Raw genomic sequence first — 16,649 nt, 5'->3', positions numbered from 1 at the left:
TTTTGAATAATATTGCATGAGTTCCTTGTTTTTCAATGCAGCGTAGTATTCCATTGTGTGAATATACCACAGCTTCTCTATCCATTAGTTTGTTGATGGACACTTAGGTTGTTTCCAACTCCTTGCTATTGTGAACAAAGCTGTGATAAAAATGGGTGTGCATATATCTGTTTGGATGTCAGTTATGGTCTCTTTCGGGTATATTCCCAGTAGTGGAATTGCTGGGCCAAATGGTATCTCTATTTGAAACTGTTTGAGAAAGCCCCATACCACTTTCCACAGTGGTTGCACCGTTTTACACTTTCACCAACAGTGATAAGGGTTCCAGTTTCTCCACAACCTCGCCAGCATTTGTTGCTTGCAGTTCTGTTAAATTTTGCTATTCTGACTGGGGTAAAATGATATTTCATAGTTGTTTTGTATATGTTACACTGTTTACCAAAAGGTCAGCTGTTTAAAATCTCAGCCACCCACCCTATAAGGGATAAACACAGGCAGTCTTCTCATTAAATTTCATAGCCTCAGAAACCTGAACAGAGGAAGCCTTTAAGTTGGAATCAATTCAATGAGTGGTTTTGTTTTATTTTCAAATGTCCTGACCTGAAGATTGGCATCTTGGATCCACCTATCAGGTCACAGAAAAATAGCCTGGCATTTGCCTCCTGTGAGCATTAGAGCTAAGAGCACCTCATGCGGCAGTTTGATTCTGTAACACTTGGGGTTACCATGAGGTGGAGTTGGCTGGACAGTAACAGGCTTGGTATTTGGGAGAATTTTTTTTTTTGAGAGGCTGACTCAATTCTTGGACATTTCCAAATGAAAGCCAAATCTAAATCTGGCATCTAAAAGGGTCAGGACCCAAGAAGGGAAATGGAAACCCAATGAGTGTAACTGGTGTCACGAAAGAACTCGTGTGAAAATTGTTAGATGGGAACCTAGCTCACCAGGTAAATCTCCACTGAAAACAAGATTTAAAAGAAAATAAAATAGTAAGATTGAAAGAGAAAGTGTTGTTGCACTGGCTGCCCAGTCTTGAGGTTCCTGGCCCTCCCACCTGACACTCCCACCCCAGCCCCAGTATGGCCAGCACCGAATCCCCAAAGCACCTTCCCACCCGGCCTGTCTGATCCAGCAACCACCCTGGGGACCAGGCATGGGCTTCAGTTCCCTTTTTCAGAAGAGGCAGCAGTGTTTCTGAGAAACGAAGAGCTCGACGAGGGTCACACAGGCAGGAGTTAGGAGCACCACTTCCCACGCCGGGGCCCCTGACACTCATTACAAAGCAGCTCTGGGCCTTTCCAGGAAAGTGAATCCAGACAGCGTCTTTCCATTTCTCTCAATGTTATTGTTGTTGGTAGGTGCAGTTGAGCTCAGGACAACTGACAGCAAGGCTATGGAGTACAAGTCTGAACCCCGTCCTATCCTGTGCCATCCTCATCATCTCTGACACACTTTAGCCCATTGCTGCAGTCACTGTGTCAATCTATCTTGTTGGGGGGCTTCCTTTCTTTTGCTGACCATCCCTCCACATTTCCAAGCATGCTGTCTCTTTCCAAGGAATAGCCTCTCCAGGAAGGTGGCGAGCGGAGCTGGCCCTGTTGTGCTGTGGGTCCTTGCGGCCTGCAGTCCAGGCCCTTGCCCCGAGTCCCCCGCCCGCCCCCCATGGAGCCCAACCCCAGTGGCGCCTGCTTCCCCAGGCAGTGCGGCCATGCGCGAGTGCTGGTTCCACGAGACCTGCAGTCTGTGGCCTGGCCAGTCCTTGTCACTGCAGGTAGAGCAGCTGCTGCACCATCAGCTCTTGCGGTACCAGGACATCCTTATCTTCCGCAGTAAGACTTACGGCAACGTGCTCGTGTTGGATGGCGTCATCCATCCAGTGCACCGTGAGGGACGAGTTCTCCTACCAAGAGATGATTGCCAACCTGCCCCTCTGCAGCCACCCCAAGGTACTGATCATGGGGAGGGAGGGCGGCTGGAGGCAAGGAAAGTGGTGAAGCACTCTTCAGTGGAGGCCGTGGTCCAGTGTGAAATCAAGAAGGAGGTCATCCAAGTCTCTAAGAAGTTTCTTCCAGGCATGGCAATTGACTACTCCAGCTTAAAGCTGACCCTCCACATAGGTGATGGTTTTGAATTCATGAAGCAGAACCAGGATGCCTTTGACGTTATCCTCATGGACTCAGACCCCATGGGTCCCGCTGAGATTCTCTTCAAAGAATCCTACTACCAGCTCATGAAGACAGCCCTCAAGGAGGATGGCATTCTCTGCTGCCAGGGGGGTGCCAATGGCTACACTTGGACCTCATCAAGGACAGGCGGCAGTTCTGCAAATCCTTCTTCTCCACGGTGGCCTGTATGCCTGCTGCACCATCCCCATCGCCTGCCCCAGTGGCCAGAACTGCTTTATGCTGTGCGGCAAGAACCCGAGCACCATCTTCCGGAGCCGGTGCAGCAGCTGACGACGCAGTGCAGGTGGAACAGAGGCAGGTCAAGCGCTACAACTCAGACGTAACACCCGGCGGCCTTCCTGCGGCCAGAGTTTGCCCGCAAAGGCCCTGAATGATGTGAGCCGAGCACAGAGCTGCTGTTGCCACCAACACCCTGAAAACTCGGCTCAGGGAGCCCCAGGGTGCCCGGGCCCCCCAGCCCCACATAGGACCCTCTGTGGGCTCTCATTGATCACACAAGTGTTACTGGCCCCAGAACGCTGTCCTGCTGGGTGGACTGTGTCTTTCTGTGTTTTCTGTTGTCCCTCACTCACCAAACATGTGTATTTATAAAAACAACAACAACAACAAAAACCAACACCCAACAAACCAAAAACATGGCCAAAGTATGAGAGATGAAATTTTGTCATCTCTACCTCCAAGGAACATTCTGGCTTTCTGGCTAGTGTGTGTGTGTGTGTGTGTGTGTGTGTGCTGTGGTGTGTCTAACAGAGCTCACAGCCACTGGAAGGGGTCCTCAGGGGCTGCTCCCTTTTATTAATAACATAGCGGTTTCTAGAAAAGGAGTGTATTTCCCCTCCCTCCTGGGACAGTTGTCTGACCCCAGAGCAGCTCAGAAGAGGAGCCTTGCATTCTCCTGCACATGATTGTGAATCACAGAGGACCTTGAACTTGTCCACACACTGGTTCATAGTGTTGCATAGTTTGGCGATAGTGCCAAGATAGGCCACGAGCACCACATCATTGTATTGATCATAAAAGTCTGTTTTGAATTTGTCTGTGCTGACTACAGGGAGGCAGTGAGAGAGCACCTACACCCCTCTCAGTATCTCATGGTTGAAGGGGACCTCTCTGCTTCAGAGGCCTCGATATACTCCAAGATGAGTGTGACCCAGCTGTGCTGCACCTTGCTGGCTGTCCTGTGCTGTCACATGTTCAGCCGCCGTGGAGTTCTCTCCGCTGCCTGTAGCTGCCACCGTGTCTAAATCAATGCATTCAGCTTTGGCTAGGATGTAAGTCAGCTCAGCAAACAGCATCGTGGCCTCTCCACTGATTATATCGATGACAGATTCAAAAACTCTGATGGGAACATCTATATGTTTGGTCATAGGGTTCAGCTTGAGAAAGAGGGGACTGTGGATTATCTCACACACCTGCTTATGGACGTGGATGTCAGAGGAAACAGGTGGCCCTCTTGTGGTATATCGACCCAGAAACTCCAGTTCCTTGAATACCTGTTTAAACTGCTCTTCCATGGTGTAATAATACTCCTTGTCAATGATAATCTTCTCCACGGTGTGGGACAGCAGTTACAGGAGTTCTTCACCTCGATGTTTCTGCCTTCCTGCTTCCTCGTCAGAGCCCTAATCACCTGCATGGGCCGCCCCTCCTGGGAGTGCACGCGGATCCAGGGGTCAGAGATGTTGAGAATATCAAGGGATAAGGAGCGACTAAGACACTCCCTGTCACTCCGAAGGCCAACGCTGGTGATTACTGAAACAACTACCTCCATCCGGTGCTCCTGCCAGTCCTGTTTCTGGCTGAACTTTTCCCAAGACATATTTATTCATTCTCTTGGCCTTCCGTGGGATACTCAGTACTCCAACACCACAACTCAAAGGCATCAACTCTTCTGTCATCCTTATTCTTTGCCTAACTCTCAGGTGTGGAGCAGGTGATTGAAAAGACCATAGCCTGAATTAAATGCATTGTAGTCTCAAAGCTGACTATTTTAGAGAGGTCTCTGACTGTAGCCTTGCCCAACCCGATATGTTTCCTGATCTCCTGACTGCTGGTGCCAAGGGTGTTAATTGTTGATCCAAGCAAGATGAGATCATTCTAAGACAACGTTAATCCTTTCTCCCTTTATCGTGATGTTGTCTGTCAGCCACATGATGAGGACGTTTTGTGTGTGTGTGTTGAGATGTGATGGAATCCATACTGCATGAACAGCTATCTGGGGGTCTCATGTGGGGACCTCATGTCTCCTTGTTATAAAAGTCTACTCTGATTTAGGTTTGGCCAAATGACCTTCATGGGTCATGGACTAAGCCCTGACTAAGGTCTTATGAATTTTAGCGCTTGTCCTTGGGGCAGATCCCCCTCAAGGCCATCGAGTTATATGCATACCACCCAGGAGGTTAACACTGCAGTCACCTTGAGGACCCTCCAGGAATCCCTGTCCTTGCAGATAAAAGAGGACTGTCCAAGGTCACACCCACAAAAGTAACAGCAACACCCTCTTCACACAGTTGTTTTGAGGATTTCATGAGATAATGTAGATAAAATGCTCAGCTCCATGCCTAGCCCATAGGTAGCATTTATACCAATACTATTATTATAATTGCTGTTTTGTCCACTGTTATCAAGTTAGGAGCGCTGGTGGTGCTGTGGTTAAAGCATCATCTGCTAACCAAAAGATGAATGATTTGAACTCAGCAATCATTCTTCTGGAGAAAGATGAGGTAGCAAAAGAAGAAGTCTGCTTCTGTAAAGATCCCAGGCTCCTGACAGGACTGACATGCCCCAGCTCCCAGCTGGAAACAAAGGAGGACGCTTCAACAATTTAGATCCTCCCAGAAGAGCTGTGGGTGAGCATTAACATTACTGGTGAGTATATTCGTTTTCTCCTGGACACAAGAGCCTACTATCTGGTCCTAAAAGCCTTCTGAGGTCCTAACTCGTCTCACTATTTCTTAGTTGTTGGAATTGACAGAAAACCTCATAAGCAGTTCCTTACTTCACCTCTGCCTTGCATGCGGACTTCTGAGGTGTAAAACAACCCAGTGGTAGATGGAATTTGCTCCAGGACTTAAGAACAGTAAATGACATAGTTGAACCTCTACATCTTGTGATTCCTAACCTTTATAATATAATAGACAAATTGCTAGTCAATAGGCCTTTTAGAGCTACCTTCCCTCTGTAACTTGATCGGTGCCACTATTAGAGCCTCTACCTGGAATATTATTGCTTTTCAATTTTTGACTCACGTACTTTTAACTTGTTAAGTTTGTGTCTTCTAGGCTGCAACACTTCCATGATACATCTTCAAGGATATGAACATGCACGGCTAAGCACAATTGATAACAGTGTATCTAAATTCCAAAATCAATCTCCATAATAGTCTATGTGTTTCCTATTGCCAAAGGGGCCCTTTAGAGTAGTGAGAGAAGATTTTCACCCTGAAACCTACAGCATCCCTTTCCAGCAGGAAGTAGCTAAGAGAATACTTTGTCCCCTTTTCATTATGAATCAGGATGAAGTCTCTCTCAAGGAGGAGTGATAGGGAATGGCAAAGGACATACTGACAAAGGAGATTAATCAGAACTGGCTTTCACAAGCACTGTGGCAATCGGACAATTAAAACAGATTTTCAAGAGGGGGAAAAAAAGAATGAACTGGGGAGGAGGGTAGAGAAAATAGTGCAATAAATGAAAACCCCAAATCTCTGTAAATGTTCATTAAAATTAATAAAATTTAATTAAAAAAAAGATCCCAGGCTTGTAGACCCTATGGGGCCATATTATTCTGTCCTATAGGTTACTAAAATGGAGAAGAATGGGAATCCCAGAATGTTTGTTTGTGCTCATGCAAAGCCTGTACCTAGACCAAGAAGCTGGTGTCTGAACAAAGCAAGGGAACACTGTGTATTTCAAAATCAAGAAAGGTGTGTATCAGGGATATATCCTGTCTCCATGTCTTTTCAGTCTGTATGCTTAACAGCTCACTCGAGAAGCTGGGTTTTGTGAAGAAGAATCCTGGCATCAGGATTGGAGGAAGACTCATCAACAACCTGCGTTATACAGATGTCACAACCTTGCTTGTTGAAAGTCAGGAAAATTTGAAGTACATGCTGCAGAAGATCAGGGACTAAAGCCTTCAATATGGATTTCATCTCAATATCAAGAAAATGAGAATCCTCATCACTGGGCCAGTAGGCAGCATCATAATAGATGGAGTTGTTAACGAATTCTTCTTGCTCAGATCCACAACACCCTATGCATCTGAAATCTGGGCAAAATCTAAGGATGACAGAAGAAGAATCAATGCCTTTGAGCAGTGCTGGAGAAGAGTCTTGAACATACCATGGACTACCAAGAGAACAAACAGGTCTGTCCTGCAGAAAGTGAAATCAGTGTGCCACTTGGAAGCTAGGATATTGAAGCTTTGTCACACATATTTTGAGCATGTTGCCAGGAAGGACCAGTCCTTAGAAAAGGACCGATGTGTGGAAAGGTAGAAGGCCAGGGCATGAGAGGAAGACCTTCAATGAGATGGATTGACACAGTGATTGTGGCAATGGGATCAGGTGTGTTGGAGGTGATGAGATTGGCTCAGGATTAGGCAAGGTTCAGAGCCATTGTTCATAGGCTTGCAATGAAACATGGTTGTGTCAGCAGCACATAAAAATAGGTCACTATGAGTCAGAATCTACCATTGGGTGGTAGATGGAATTAGAAAGAAAAAAAGAGCTGAGAGAGAGAAGCAGCAGCAGCAGCAGCAGCTGGTCCCAAGAAATGAACAGGCCTTTACTGAGTGGTCTGAGAGGGACCACAGGTGGCCCCGTGCAGAGAAGATCAGAATAGCATGCAGGTAGATAAAGGCATTTTCCTTTTATAAAGGCCAAATGTGATAATGGTTACCCATGGCGGACAGTGCTTGGTGGAGCTGTCGCATTAAAACAAGCTTGGAAGCAGGAGTGGCATCCACTTCCAAAATGTCTCGCCTCCGGAAACTCTGTGACAGTGTTCAGGCCTTCCATTCATAGGGTTGCTATGAGTCGTCTACAACTACAGCAACAACAACAAAGGTTGTAAAGGAGATTGAGAGGGGATGGTAGTTTGCTGGGAACTTGAGGGTAGGGGTTTTATCAGGATGTGATGAGGCCTGGGACCTTGTCAGGATATGGTCAGGTCTCATCAAGGCATGGTCAGGCCTGGGGCTAAGTGCTTGGGGAGGTGGTAAACTGCGACATTCTTCCTGAAGATGTGGCTGTCAAGGTATGAGCCTGCTAGAACAAGAAAGTGGCCATTATGCTTCCAGCCCAGGCCTCCGACCCCTCTGTCCTCTTGTTCAGGATAGCAGAGGGGACAAGGGCCCAGCAACCAGGAGCCTGACGTCTGGTCAGCTGTGTGATCCTGAGTGGCCCTGACTATCCCACATGCAGGGCCTCAATTTTTATTTTTACTTTTTCCATTTAGAAATAAAGGAGGTGACCAACTATTCTGTAGGTTCCTTCCCATTTGGGGATCTCCTATTTCAGCAGCAAAACTGCCCCAACCAGGAGGCAACAGGGGAACATGGGTTCCTGGCTGGGAGGAGGAAGCCACGGGCCACTGCAGACAAAGGCGCCCTGTGCAGGCCAGGTCTCTGGATTGGAGGAAAAGTCTGTGTTTCCACACCTGGATCTGTGGGCTTCCAAGAATCATAATCAAAATTTATTACTTAAAACTTGCCAAACGGTTGACTTTGCATTCCTGGAAGCTGTAGTCCAGGAAAAGTGGGGGCAGGAGGAGAGACAGAGAGCAGCAGGGAGTACAAAGAGGTTGACTGGGAGGAAGAGAAGGAAGAGGAAGAACAGAGGGGAGACAGGAGGAGTGGAAAAGTGAGGAGAGGGCAGTGAGGCCAGGACAGGCTAAGGCCCAGAGAGGCCACAGGGAGAGAGGAGTGATGAGGGAGCAGGGCTCTGAGTCAAAGTCTGGGGCCCTGGGCCTGGCCACAAAACAGAAACATCACAGCACTTTCTTAACAGGAAATCCCCCCCTGAAGCCACAGAGCACAGCCGTTAAGGTTAGATGGTCATCTTACTGCTCCCTTGAAGAACTCAGGGTTGGTTAATCTTCTGCAAAACAATATTACAAACCTCCGCCATGCAAGAACACTGCTCATCTCTCCCACCAGCCACAGGGGATCCCAAGCTGGGCAGCAGCAGGCAGCTGTCGTCATGGTAATGGGCATCCTGTAGCACCAAGCCATTACAGTGCCCTAGCTCATGCGTTCATTCCACTGTAGTCACTGGTGTTGACCAAACACCTACTACATACCAGTCATCATGCCAAGCCCTTCTTCATATTGTTGTTGTTGTTGTTGTTATGTGCTGTCGAGTTGTTTGCGACTCATAGCGACCCTATGTACAACAGCCCTAAACCCTGCTCTATCCTGTGCCAATCTCATTGCCTCTGACACACCCATCCCGATTACCCCAGTCACTGAATCAATCCACCTCATAGAGGGTCTTCCCCTCCTGCGCTGTCCCTCCACTCTGCCCAGCATGATGTCCCTCTCTAAAGACCTGTCTCTCCTTACAACATGTCCAAAGTATGTCAGGTGAAGCCCCAGAATCCTTGCCTCTAAGGAGCAGCTTGGTTTAATCCTCTCTAGGATGAATCTATTTGTTTTCTTGGCAGTCCATGGTACATTCAATACTCTTCTCCAGCACCACAGCTCAAAGGCATCAATTCTCCTTCTATCCTCCCTAGTCATTGTCCAACTCTCTGATGCATAACAAGTGATTGCAAAAACCATGGCCTGTATCAGGCGCACCTTAGTCTCCAGAGAGACACCGTTGCTCTTGAGTACTTTCGAGAGGTCCCTAACCACAGACTTTCCCATTGCAATAAATTTTTTTATTTCCTGGCTACTGGTGCCAAGAGTGTTGACTGTGGAGCCGATTACATAATTCATCCTTGCAACCATGCCCAGAGATACAACAGCAGTTGTGTACCATTGAATGGGAACTGGCCCATAGCTAACCCTCCAGTAGGTTTGAAGAAGATGTAAAAATCACAGGGGAGGAGATTGCCCATCTTTCTTCTAAGGAGCAGCTAGTAGATTTGAACCACAGACAAATGCACTAACAATGCAATTCCTTACCACTAGGCCACCAGAGCTCCCTAGAGATATTATTGTTGTTGAGTACCATTGAGTCAGAATCAACCCACAGCTGACCCTCCAGTAAGTTTTCAGAGATAGTAAATCCCACAGGAGGAGATTGCATATCTTTCCCCTGTAGAGCAGCTGGTAGATTCGCACTACATATCTTTGTGTGGGCAGCACAATTCCATACCACTAAGACCCTCTATCAGGTGGACTGACACAGAGACTGCAGCAATGGACTTGAGTTGTCAGGGGTTGTGAGGATGGCACAGGACAGGACAGGGTTCAGATCTGTTGCTCATAGGGTCAAGCACAAGCGATGAGTTGTGCTTGACTTGACAGCACCCAACAACAACAAAAAGCCACCAGCACTACCTACAGATAGTATTGTCTATCATCAGAGATTATCCAGAGAGGTCATATTAACATCAATTTACAGTTGGTGAAACTAGGCAGCCTGGCTTCAGAGCCCACATCTCAACAGAGCTCCCCTGAAATAAAATGCTCCCGGCTGGTGGAAGCACAGTGTGAAGGTGAAGCAACAAAGGGGTTTTGGCTCCGCCCCTTAAAGCCATGTGACCTTAGGGAAGTCAGTTATTGGCTTGGGACTGCTTCCCTCATTTTCAAAAGGGAGCACTGTTGGCCCTGGTGGCAAGAAGTCGCACTGCAATCCCAAAGGCATGAGGTTCGAATCCACTAGCTGCTCTGCAGGGGAAGGATGGGCAATATCCCCCTGTGTGAAGAGATCTGAAAACTCACCAGAGGGTCAGCTATGGGTTGGTTCCGACTCAACGGTACACAACAACAACATGAGACCAATAACAGTAACAACTTCATAGAGTTGTTATTGAGGATTCATTGAGCTAATATGAACTATTTGCCAAAATCCTAAGGAGTCCTGGTGGCTTAGTGCCTTATATGTTGCACTGCTAACCGAAAGGTCAGTGGTTTGAGTCCACCAGCCTCTCCATGGGAGAAAGACGGCCAGTGCCCTTCTAGTAAGAGTGGCAGCCTCAGGAACACAGTGAAGGATCACCATAAGTTGGAACTGATAGGTGAGAGCTGGGTTTGGCTTCTGTTTACCAAGACCAGACTCAGGCAGAGCTTCATGGTTTTGTTACCCAGCACCAAGATCTGAAGCCCAAGAGGTGAAGGTCAGCTCTCACTGGCAAGCTTGCTTTCAGCTCCTAGGCCTCCTTCCCTCAGACACAACTGCTTGCTGTGAATGGGAGAAAATGGATCCAGGTACTGACAGCCTTTCCCAGGAGGGGAGGGTCAGTGAGCCACCTGTGCCCTGAGAAGTCTTGGGAGTCTAGGCCCAGATGCTCAGGGAAACTTCCCCGGCCCCTTACTACCCCTTCTCACCACTTCACCTCAGCTCTAGGGGGAAGCTGCCAGGCCCCCGGGGTGGGGCAGAGCACCGGGCAGGGCCAAGTGGCAGGGCACTGTTATCTCTCCGAGCGCAGGGCCAGAGAGAATCAAGCCGGCCTTGTTATCGACTCTCCAGGCCCTGTGGTGAACGGTGGTGCCTGGTTCTGACGTGGGCCCCTCGGGCAGGGCAGCTGGAGAAATGAAGAACTTCCACTAGACTTGCTACCTCTGTGTGACCCTGCGCAATCCTTTCCCTTTGTGGACCTCGGAGTCCACATGTGGGAAACTGCGAGCTCTAAAAAAGTTAGGATCCTGTGCTCACCTGTGCTTATGCCACCTGTAAGCACAGTGATTATCACTCCTGTGAGCAGACGAGGGAACGCTGATGGTGGAGTCCATAGGGAATTGCACTGTTAACCCAAAGACGGGAAAAAGATGTGCAATCTCTTCCCGTGTGATTCACCGCCTCAGAAATCCACTGGAGGGTCAGCTATGCGTTCAGACTCTATGGTAATCAGAGAGAGATGCTCAGAGCAGGAAATAGAAGTAGAACAGGAAGTGGCTTACTCTAACTGCCACGTTAAGTGTCCGGGCTCCCAGACCATTGCACTTCCTTCCTCACACTTCTGGACTTTCTAGAAAACTCGTGGAGGGAAAGTCTGGAGAGGAGAGCTGGGGATGCTAAACACCTCTTGGAGGGGCTCTAGACATGTGGGAAGCTGGCAGGGCTGCCACGTTGAGGGTCTCCCCTTGAGTCTGCGGTGCAGAAAGCAGAGAGAGCAGGGCTTCCTGGGTGTGTGGAGAGCTGGCATCCCAAGCAGCCCCTGATAACACCCCTGCTCTTATCAGTGGACCAGGGACACTGGGTGGGGTGTGAGTGAGAATGGAGGACAGGCTCAGCAGAAGCAGGGAGGGGGCTGAAAGAGAAGGTGGGTGCAGCTCAGCCAGCATTCTCCCAGCTTTGCAGAGAAGAAGTCTTGAGAAAGGCCCAAAGCTTAGGGTGACAGGCTGACAGATCTCTCCCTACACCCCTTGAGCAGTGCAAAGCCTACACAATGGGACTTAAAAAAAAATTCTAAACATCTCAGACCGCGGGACTGGAGACACCTCAGCCTATATCTCAAAGCAGGTCTTTGCCTTTGAAGAGGTCACAGCCATCTTGGAGAATCTGAGGAATGTTAAGTCCTCACCCAGTAGGGAAACCAGTCCTTCTGCTGTCTAGAGGGTGATGACCCAAGAGTAGTTTTAGGACATGAGAATTCTACATGACACTGGGTGGGTCTGCTGGAGGCAGGACCCCAGGATACACAGACCAAAGCAACCAGCCTCTAACCCAGACAGCACAGCAATGGGAACAAGGTCACTCCAGATCCTGGGCCCTGATCTTCGCCGCCCCTGGGAAGCTGAGACACCTCACAGGAGCCTCTCTCCGCACAGCCTGTCCCGTGAACGTGCCCATGCTCAGTGCTCTCTGAGCCCTGAAGACACTATCCCATAGCCTCTCCTTATGACCGGGCACCTGGACCAAGCTGTGCCTTCCTGCACACGTGGAGAGGAGACACACAGCGTGCACACACATAAGCCCCTGAGCTGAAAGGCTCAAAAGGACACATCTATCTGCCCACTCTCACCCCTACATGGCCATGAATGGCGAGGTTCCCAGACACATGGAAGCTGCTTCCTTTTTATATGTGCATGTGAGTTCCTCGGTGTTTGAGTCCCTGTCAGTTGTATCCCATGAGCGGCCACCACCACCTGTCAGTGGAGGTCTGTGTGTTGCTGTGGTACGGTACTACTTGGAACAGCGAAATGACTCCTCAGAGGTGAGGATGGTGAGACTTCATCTCGCATCCTTTGGACATGATATCAGCAGGCCCCAGTCCCCAGAGAAAGACATTACACTTGGTAGAGGATCATTGAAAAGGAAGTTCTTCAAGGTGCTGGCTACAACAGTGGGCTCAAACATCAATTATGGTGGGGATGCAGCGGCACCGGAAGTGCCCCATTCAATAGCACCTAACAACATGATGTTGAACAGGTTTCAGTAGGCCATCCAGACCAAAACAAACTAGGAAGAAAGACCTGGTGATCTACTTCTAAAAAACAACAGATGAACAAGCAACAAGCGCTGGCGAGGTTGTGGAGAAACTGGAACCCTTATTCATAGTTGGTGGAAGTGTAAAATGGTGCAACCACTGTGGAAGGCAGTATGGCGTTTTCTCAAAGAGTTGCAAATAGAGATACCATTTGACCCAGCAATTCCACTACTGGGAATATACCCCAAAGAGACCATAACTGACATCCAAGCAGATATATACACACCCATGTTTTTTGCAGCTTTGTTCACAATAGCAAGGCATTGGAAATAATCTAAGTGCCCATCAACAAATAAATGGATAGAGAAGCTGTGGTATATTCACACAATGGAATACTATGATGCATTGAAAAACAAGGAACTCATGCAATATTATTCAAAATGGGTAACCCTGGAGGACATTATGCTGAGTGGAGTATTCCAGTCACAAAAGGACAAATACTGAATGGTGCCACTGTTGTAAAACAGGACTGACCTTGGGGTTTGGGGGAGACTGAGAAAGATGGGTTCAATAATGTATACTGCATTAAAATAGATGAGAGAGAAAACTGTTTAAGAGGGATATGTTATTAGGTATTTTTGTCATGACAGGAGTCCAGAGTGAAGGCTGCATAGTGGAGTGGACCTGGGGGGAGGGTTTGTAAAACAATGAAAGAATTTTTCTTTTCTTTTTCCAAGAGGGTAATGTACTAGAGGGGAGGCTTAGGAGGGGAGAAAAGTGCAACAATGAATGAATGGAAATCCAAAGTCTCTGTAAATTTTCATTGAAATTAATAATAAATTTAAAAATAAAAAAGAAAGCATGTAAATTTTCATTGAAATTAATAATTTAAAAAGAAAAAACAAAAACAAACAACAGATGAAAACTCTGCAGATCAAATGGTCCCCATTAGCTGTCCACTGTGGAGACGGTATAGAATGGGCAGTGGTCTGTTCTGTTGTTCATGGGGTCACCATGAGGTGAGGGGGGCACTCAAAGGTATCTAACAACAAAGTTTATTAACTGTGGCTACTGTAGCCATTTGCATAAGGGCCAAAAAGGGCTGGTGCCTTTTTGCTATACAGAGGAGTATGTGCCCCAGAACCCAAAGGTTTCCAAGTTAAACTAGGCAAAAAAAAAGACTAGAACCTCAAGGAGCTGGACTGGGGAGATACTGAGACCAAAGCAAATGAGATGGAGTTGAATCTCTCGGGTTGATCAAAAAGCTGAACCAGGCAGGAGCTCAGAGAGCGAGAGAAAGTGGTTAAGGCTGGGACCAGGACAAAAAACGGCTTGACGCCTCCAGAGACAAAGAGCACAGCTTCTGTGGAATGAGGACTGGAGAGATGCCCCATGTCCTAGGTCACCCACCTCCCAAGGTTGGGCTATGCGGATGAAGGGCTGAGCTGACACCCACCCCCATTAGCTTGGTCCCAGGCCACACAAATATGCATGAGCACACAGAGAGGCTTCCACCGCAGCAAGCCCACCAGAGGGGATGCTCAGCCTTCCCTCTCCACTGCATCATCACACAGCTGACTTCACCTGGACCCTCCCATCTCCACTCCATAGTCACACACCCAACATCACCTGGACCCTCCCATCTCTACATCTTCACACACCCAGCATCACCTGGACCCTCCCCTCTCCACTGCATTCTCACATACCTGACTTTACCTGGACCCTCCCATCTCCACCACATCTTCACATGCCCAACTTCACCTGGACTCTCCTCTCTCCACTCCATCCGCACACACCTGACTTCACCTGGACCCTCCCATCTCCACCACATCTTCACACACCCAGCATCACCTGGACCATCCCCTATCTACTACATCCTCACATACCTGATTTCACCTGGACCCTTCCCTCTCCACTGCATCCTCACACACCTGACTTCACCTGGACCCTCCCATCTCCACCGCATCCTCACATACCTCACTTTCCTCCATTCTCCACTACATCCTCACACACCTGGCTTCACTTGGATGCAATGGCTGCCAGGAGCAAACCGGTCACGCCCATCCCAAGGCCATAGTTCTGAAATGTCAGTGTAGCACAATCCCCCGCTGCCCTTGATGAACATTCAGATCCCTTCTCCAAACCTAGACTGGGATCCTGGCTCCGTGGTCTGGGGTCAGGACAGTTTGAGAAGCCAAATTGATTGCATTTTCTGTAGTGCTCACTCCATTTGAATAACGAAATACTGTGTGTGGAAAATTTCTGCCCCAAGCCCTAAAGATTTGTCTTGACCTGTTTCCCAAATAGCATTTGCTGTTGTTATATAAACATTTCACACTGTCCCCTTGATGAACCCAAGATGTAGAGTATCTGTGACTATGTCACTGTACTCTTAGTAGTATGTCAACAGCAGGATATTGTAGCCTGGACCCACATAGCCCAGCATCTACAAGAGAGTAAAGATATAAAAGCACCTAGCTGAAGCTGGGAGATGGAGGAATCCTGCTGTGTTGCCGGAACCCCCAGCTGCTCAGTGAATAAATGACCTCACTTATAATCCGGTGCCATATGTCTCTTAATCTGCTGGGCACAACACAAGTAATTCTGAGCTGGTGGTCCTCAGAGAAACTCTAGGTGGTCTGTCAGCTACACATTGGAGAAAATAATCATAACTATAGGAGCTGTGTTCACTGGTTATGAGCTGCTCTGTCCAAACCACCTCATTTCATCTTCTGACATCCTCTCAGCCCCAATGTTACATCACGGCTACTAGCAGAGGCATGGTTTGAAGTGTTCCTCATCCACCCTTGTCCCCAGACTCTTAGGGCTGGGACCAATCACAGGGATAGGATGAGGACCAGGACCAGCATCTGACTCCGCAGTAGGAAGGAGGAACCAAAAGGAGAAAGGAGGTTCAGGAAAGATGCTAGATAGGGTTGTGATGGGGATTAACACTCTTCTCCCCAGAGGCAGCCTGGAGGCTCATGTGTGAAGAGGGTGGATTCTGGAAAGTGGTTTCTGTGTCTTGGTGAGATTTGGATATGGAACTTTTGGTTGGGTTGGTTTGTTTGTTTGGGGCAGGTGTCTACAATCAAGTGTCATCTAATTGGACTAGCCAGATTTAGCTAACAATGAGCTGTGGGCTCATTAATTAACTTGGGGATGAACATTCTTTAAGTGGTACAGCGGTGCTCTATTTGCTGTACTTAAGTCACTTGGAGTTGCTTTGATGCTGAACGCTGTGCCACAGGGGTGTCAAACGCCCTAATGGTTACCCATGATGGACAGGGTCTGGTGGAGCTCCCAGATTGATTCTGGTTTGGAAGCATGAGTGGCATCCACTTCCTGAACCACATGGCTCTGGACACTCTATGAACATAGAGAAACAACGATAGTTAGAGAGCAGGGTTCAGGTCTTTGTTCATAGGGTAACTATGCGTCGTACTTGACAAGGCACTTAACAACAACGACCTCTCCCCGTAAGGATACAGCTTCGGGCCCATCCCAGAGGCTCCATCCCGGACCAGCTTCAGTGGTGAATTCCTGGGCGGCGCGCGCCCCCTGCAGCCAGACAGGAGCGCAGCCAGACAGGAGGCCCAGTCTTCAAAGCAAGGACGCAGCTCTGGCTAGATTTTCTCCTCTCACCCTGCAAGTGAGCCAGGCGGGCTACTGGGGATATTATTGTTGCTTCGCTTTAAGGACTGAGAGACATATTAAGCGACTTGCCCACAGAGCGCCATCTAGCCCTTCAAAGCCTTCCTCACAGGACCAGGTTCTCTGCACCCAAGACAAACGAGATACAACGCAGCAGCTTAGCTGAAGGAGGCAGGAAAGCGTGTTTAATGCGCATGCGGGGAGGTCCCACTCCTGCCAGGGTAGGGACACGGGCGGGCACAGCCCGGTCTCCATGAGGCTAAGGAGG

The 16,649-nt window shown here is 48.5% G+C and overlaps 2 pseudogenes; one reads left to right on the top strand and one right to left on the bottom strand.

Moving 5' to 3' along the window:
- Positions 1-2,676, top strand: part of LOC102862503 — a 4,763-nt pseudogene extending 2,087 nt beyond the window's left edge.
- A 253-nt stretch (positions 2,677-2,929) lies between these two features.
- LOC102862095 lies at positions 2,930-16,577 on the bottom strand (annotated as a pseudogene).
- Between the last annotated feature and the right edge of the window lie 72 nt (positions 16,578-16,649).

The sequence above is a fragment of the Elephantulus edwardii genome, unplaced genomic scaffold (genome assembly GCF_000299155.1).
Source record: "Elephantulus edwardii isolate Elephantulus edwardi_28Jun2011 unplaced genomic scaffold, EleEdw1.0 scaffold00032, whole genome shotgun sequence".
Taxonomy (NCBI): Eukaryota; Metazoa; Chordata; class Mammalia; order Macroscelidea; family Macroscelididae; genus Elephantulus; species Elephantulus edwardii.
This window is presented reverse-complemented; position numbering and strand designations above follow the sequence as displayed.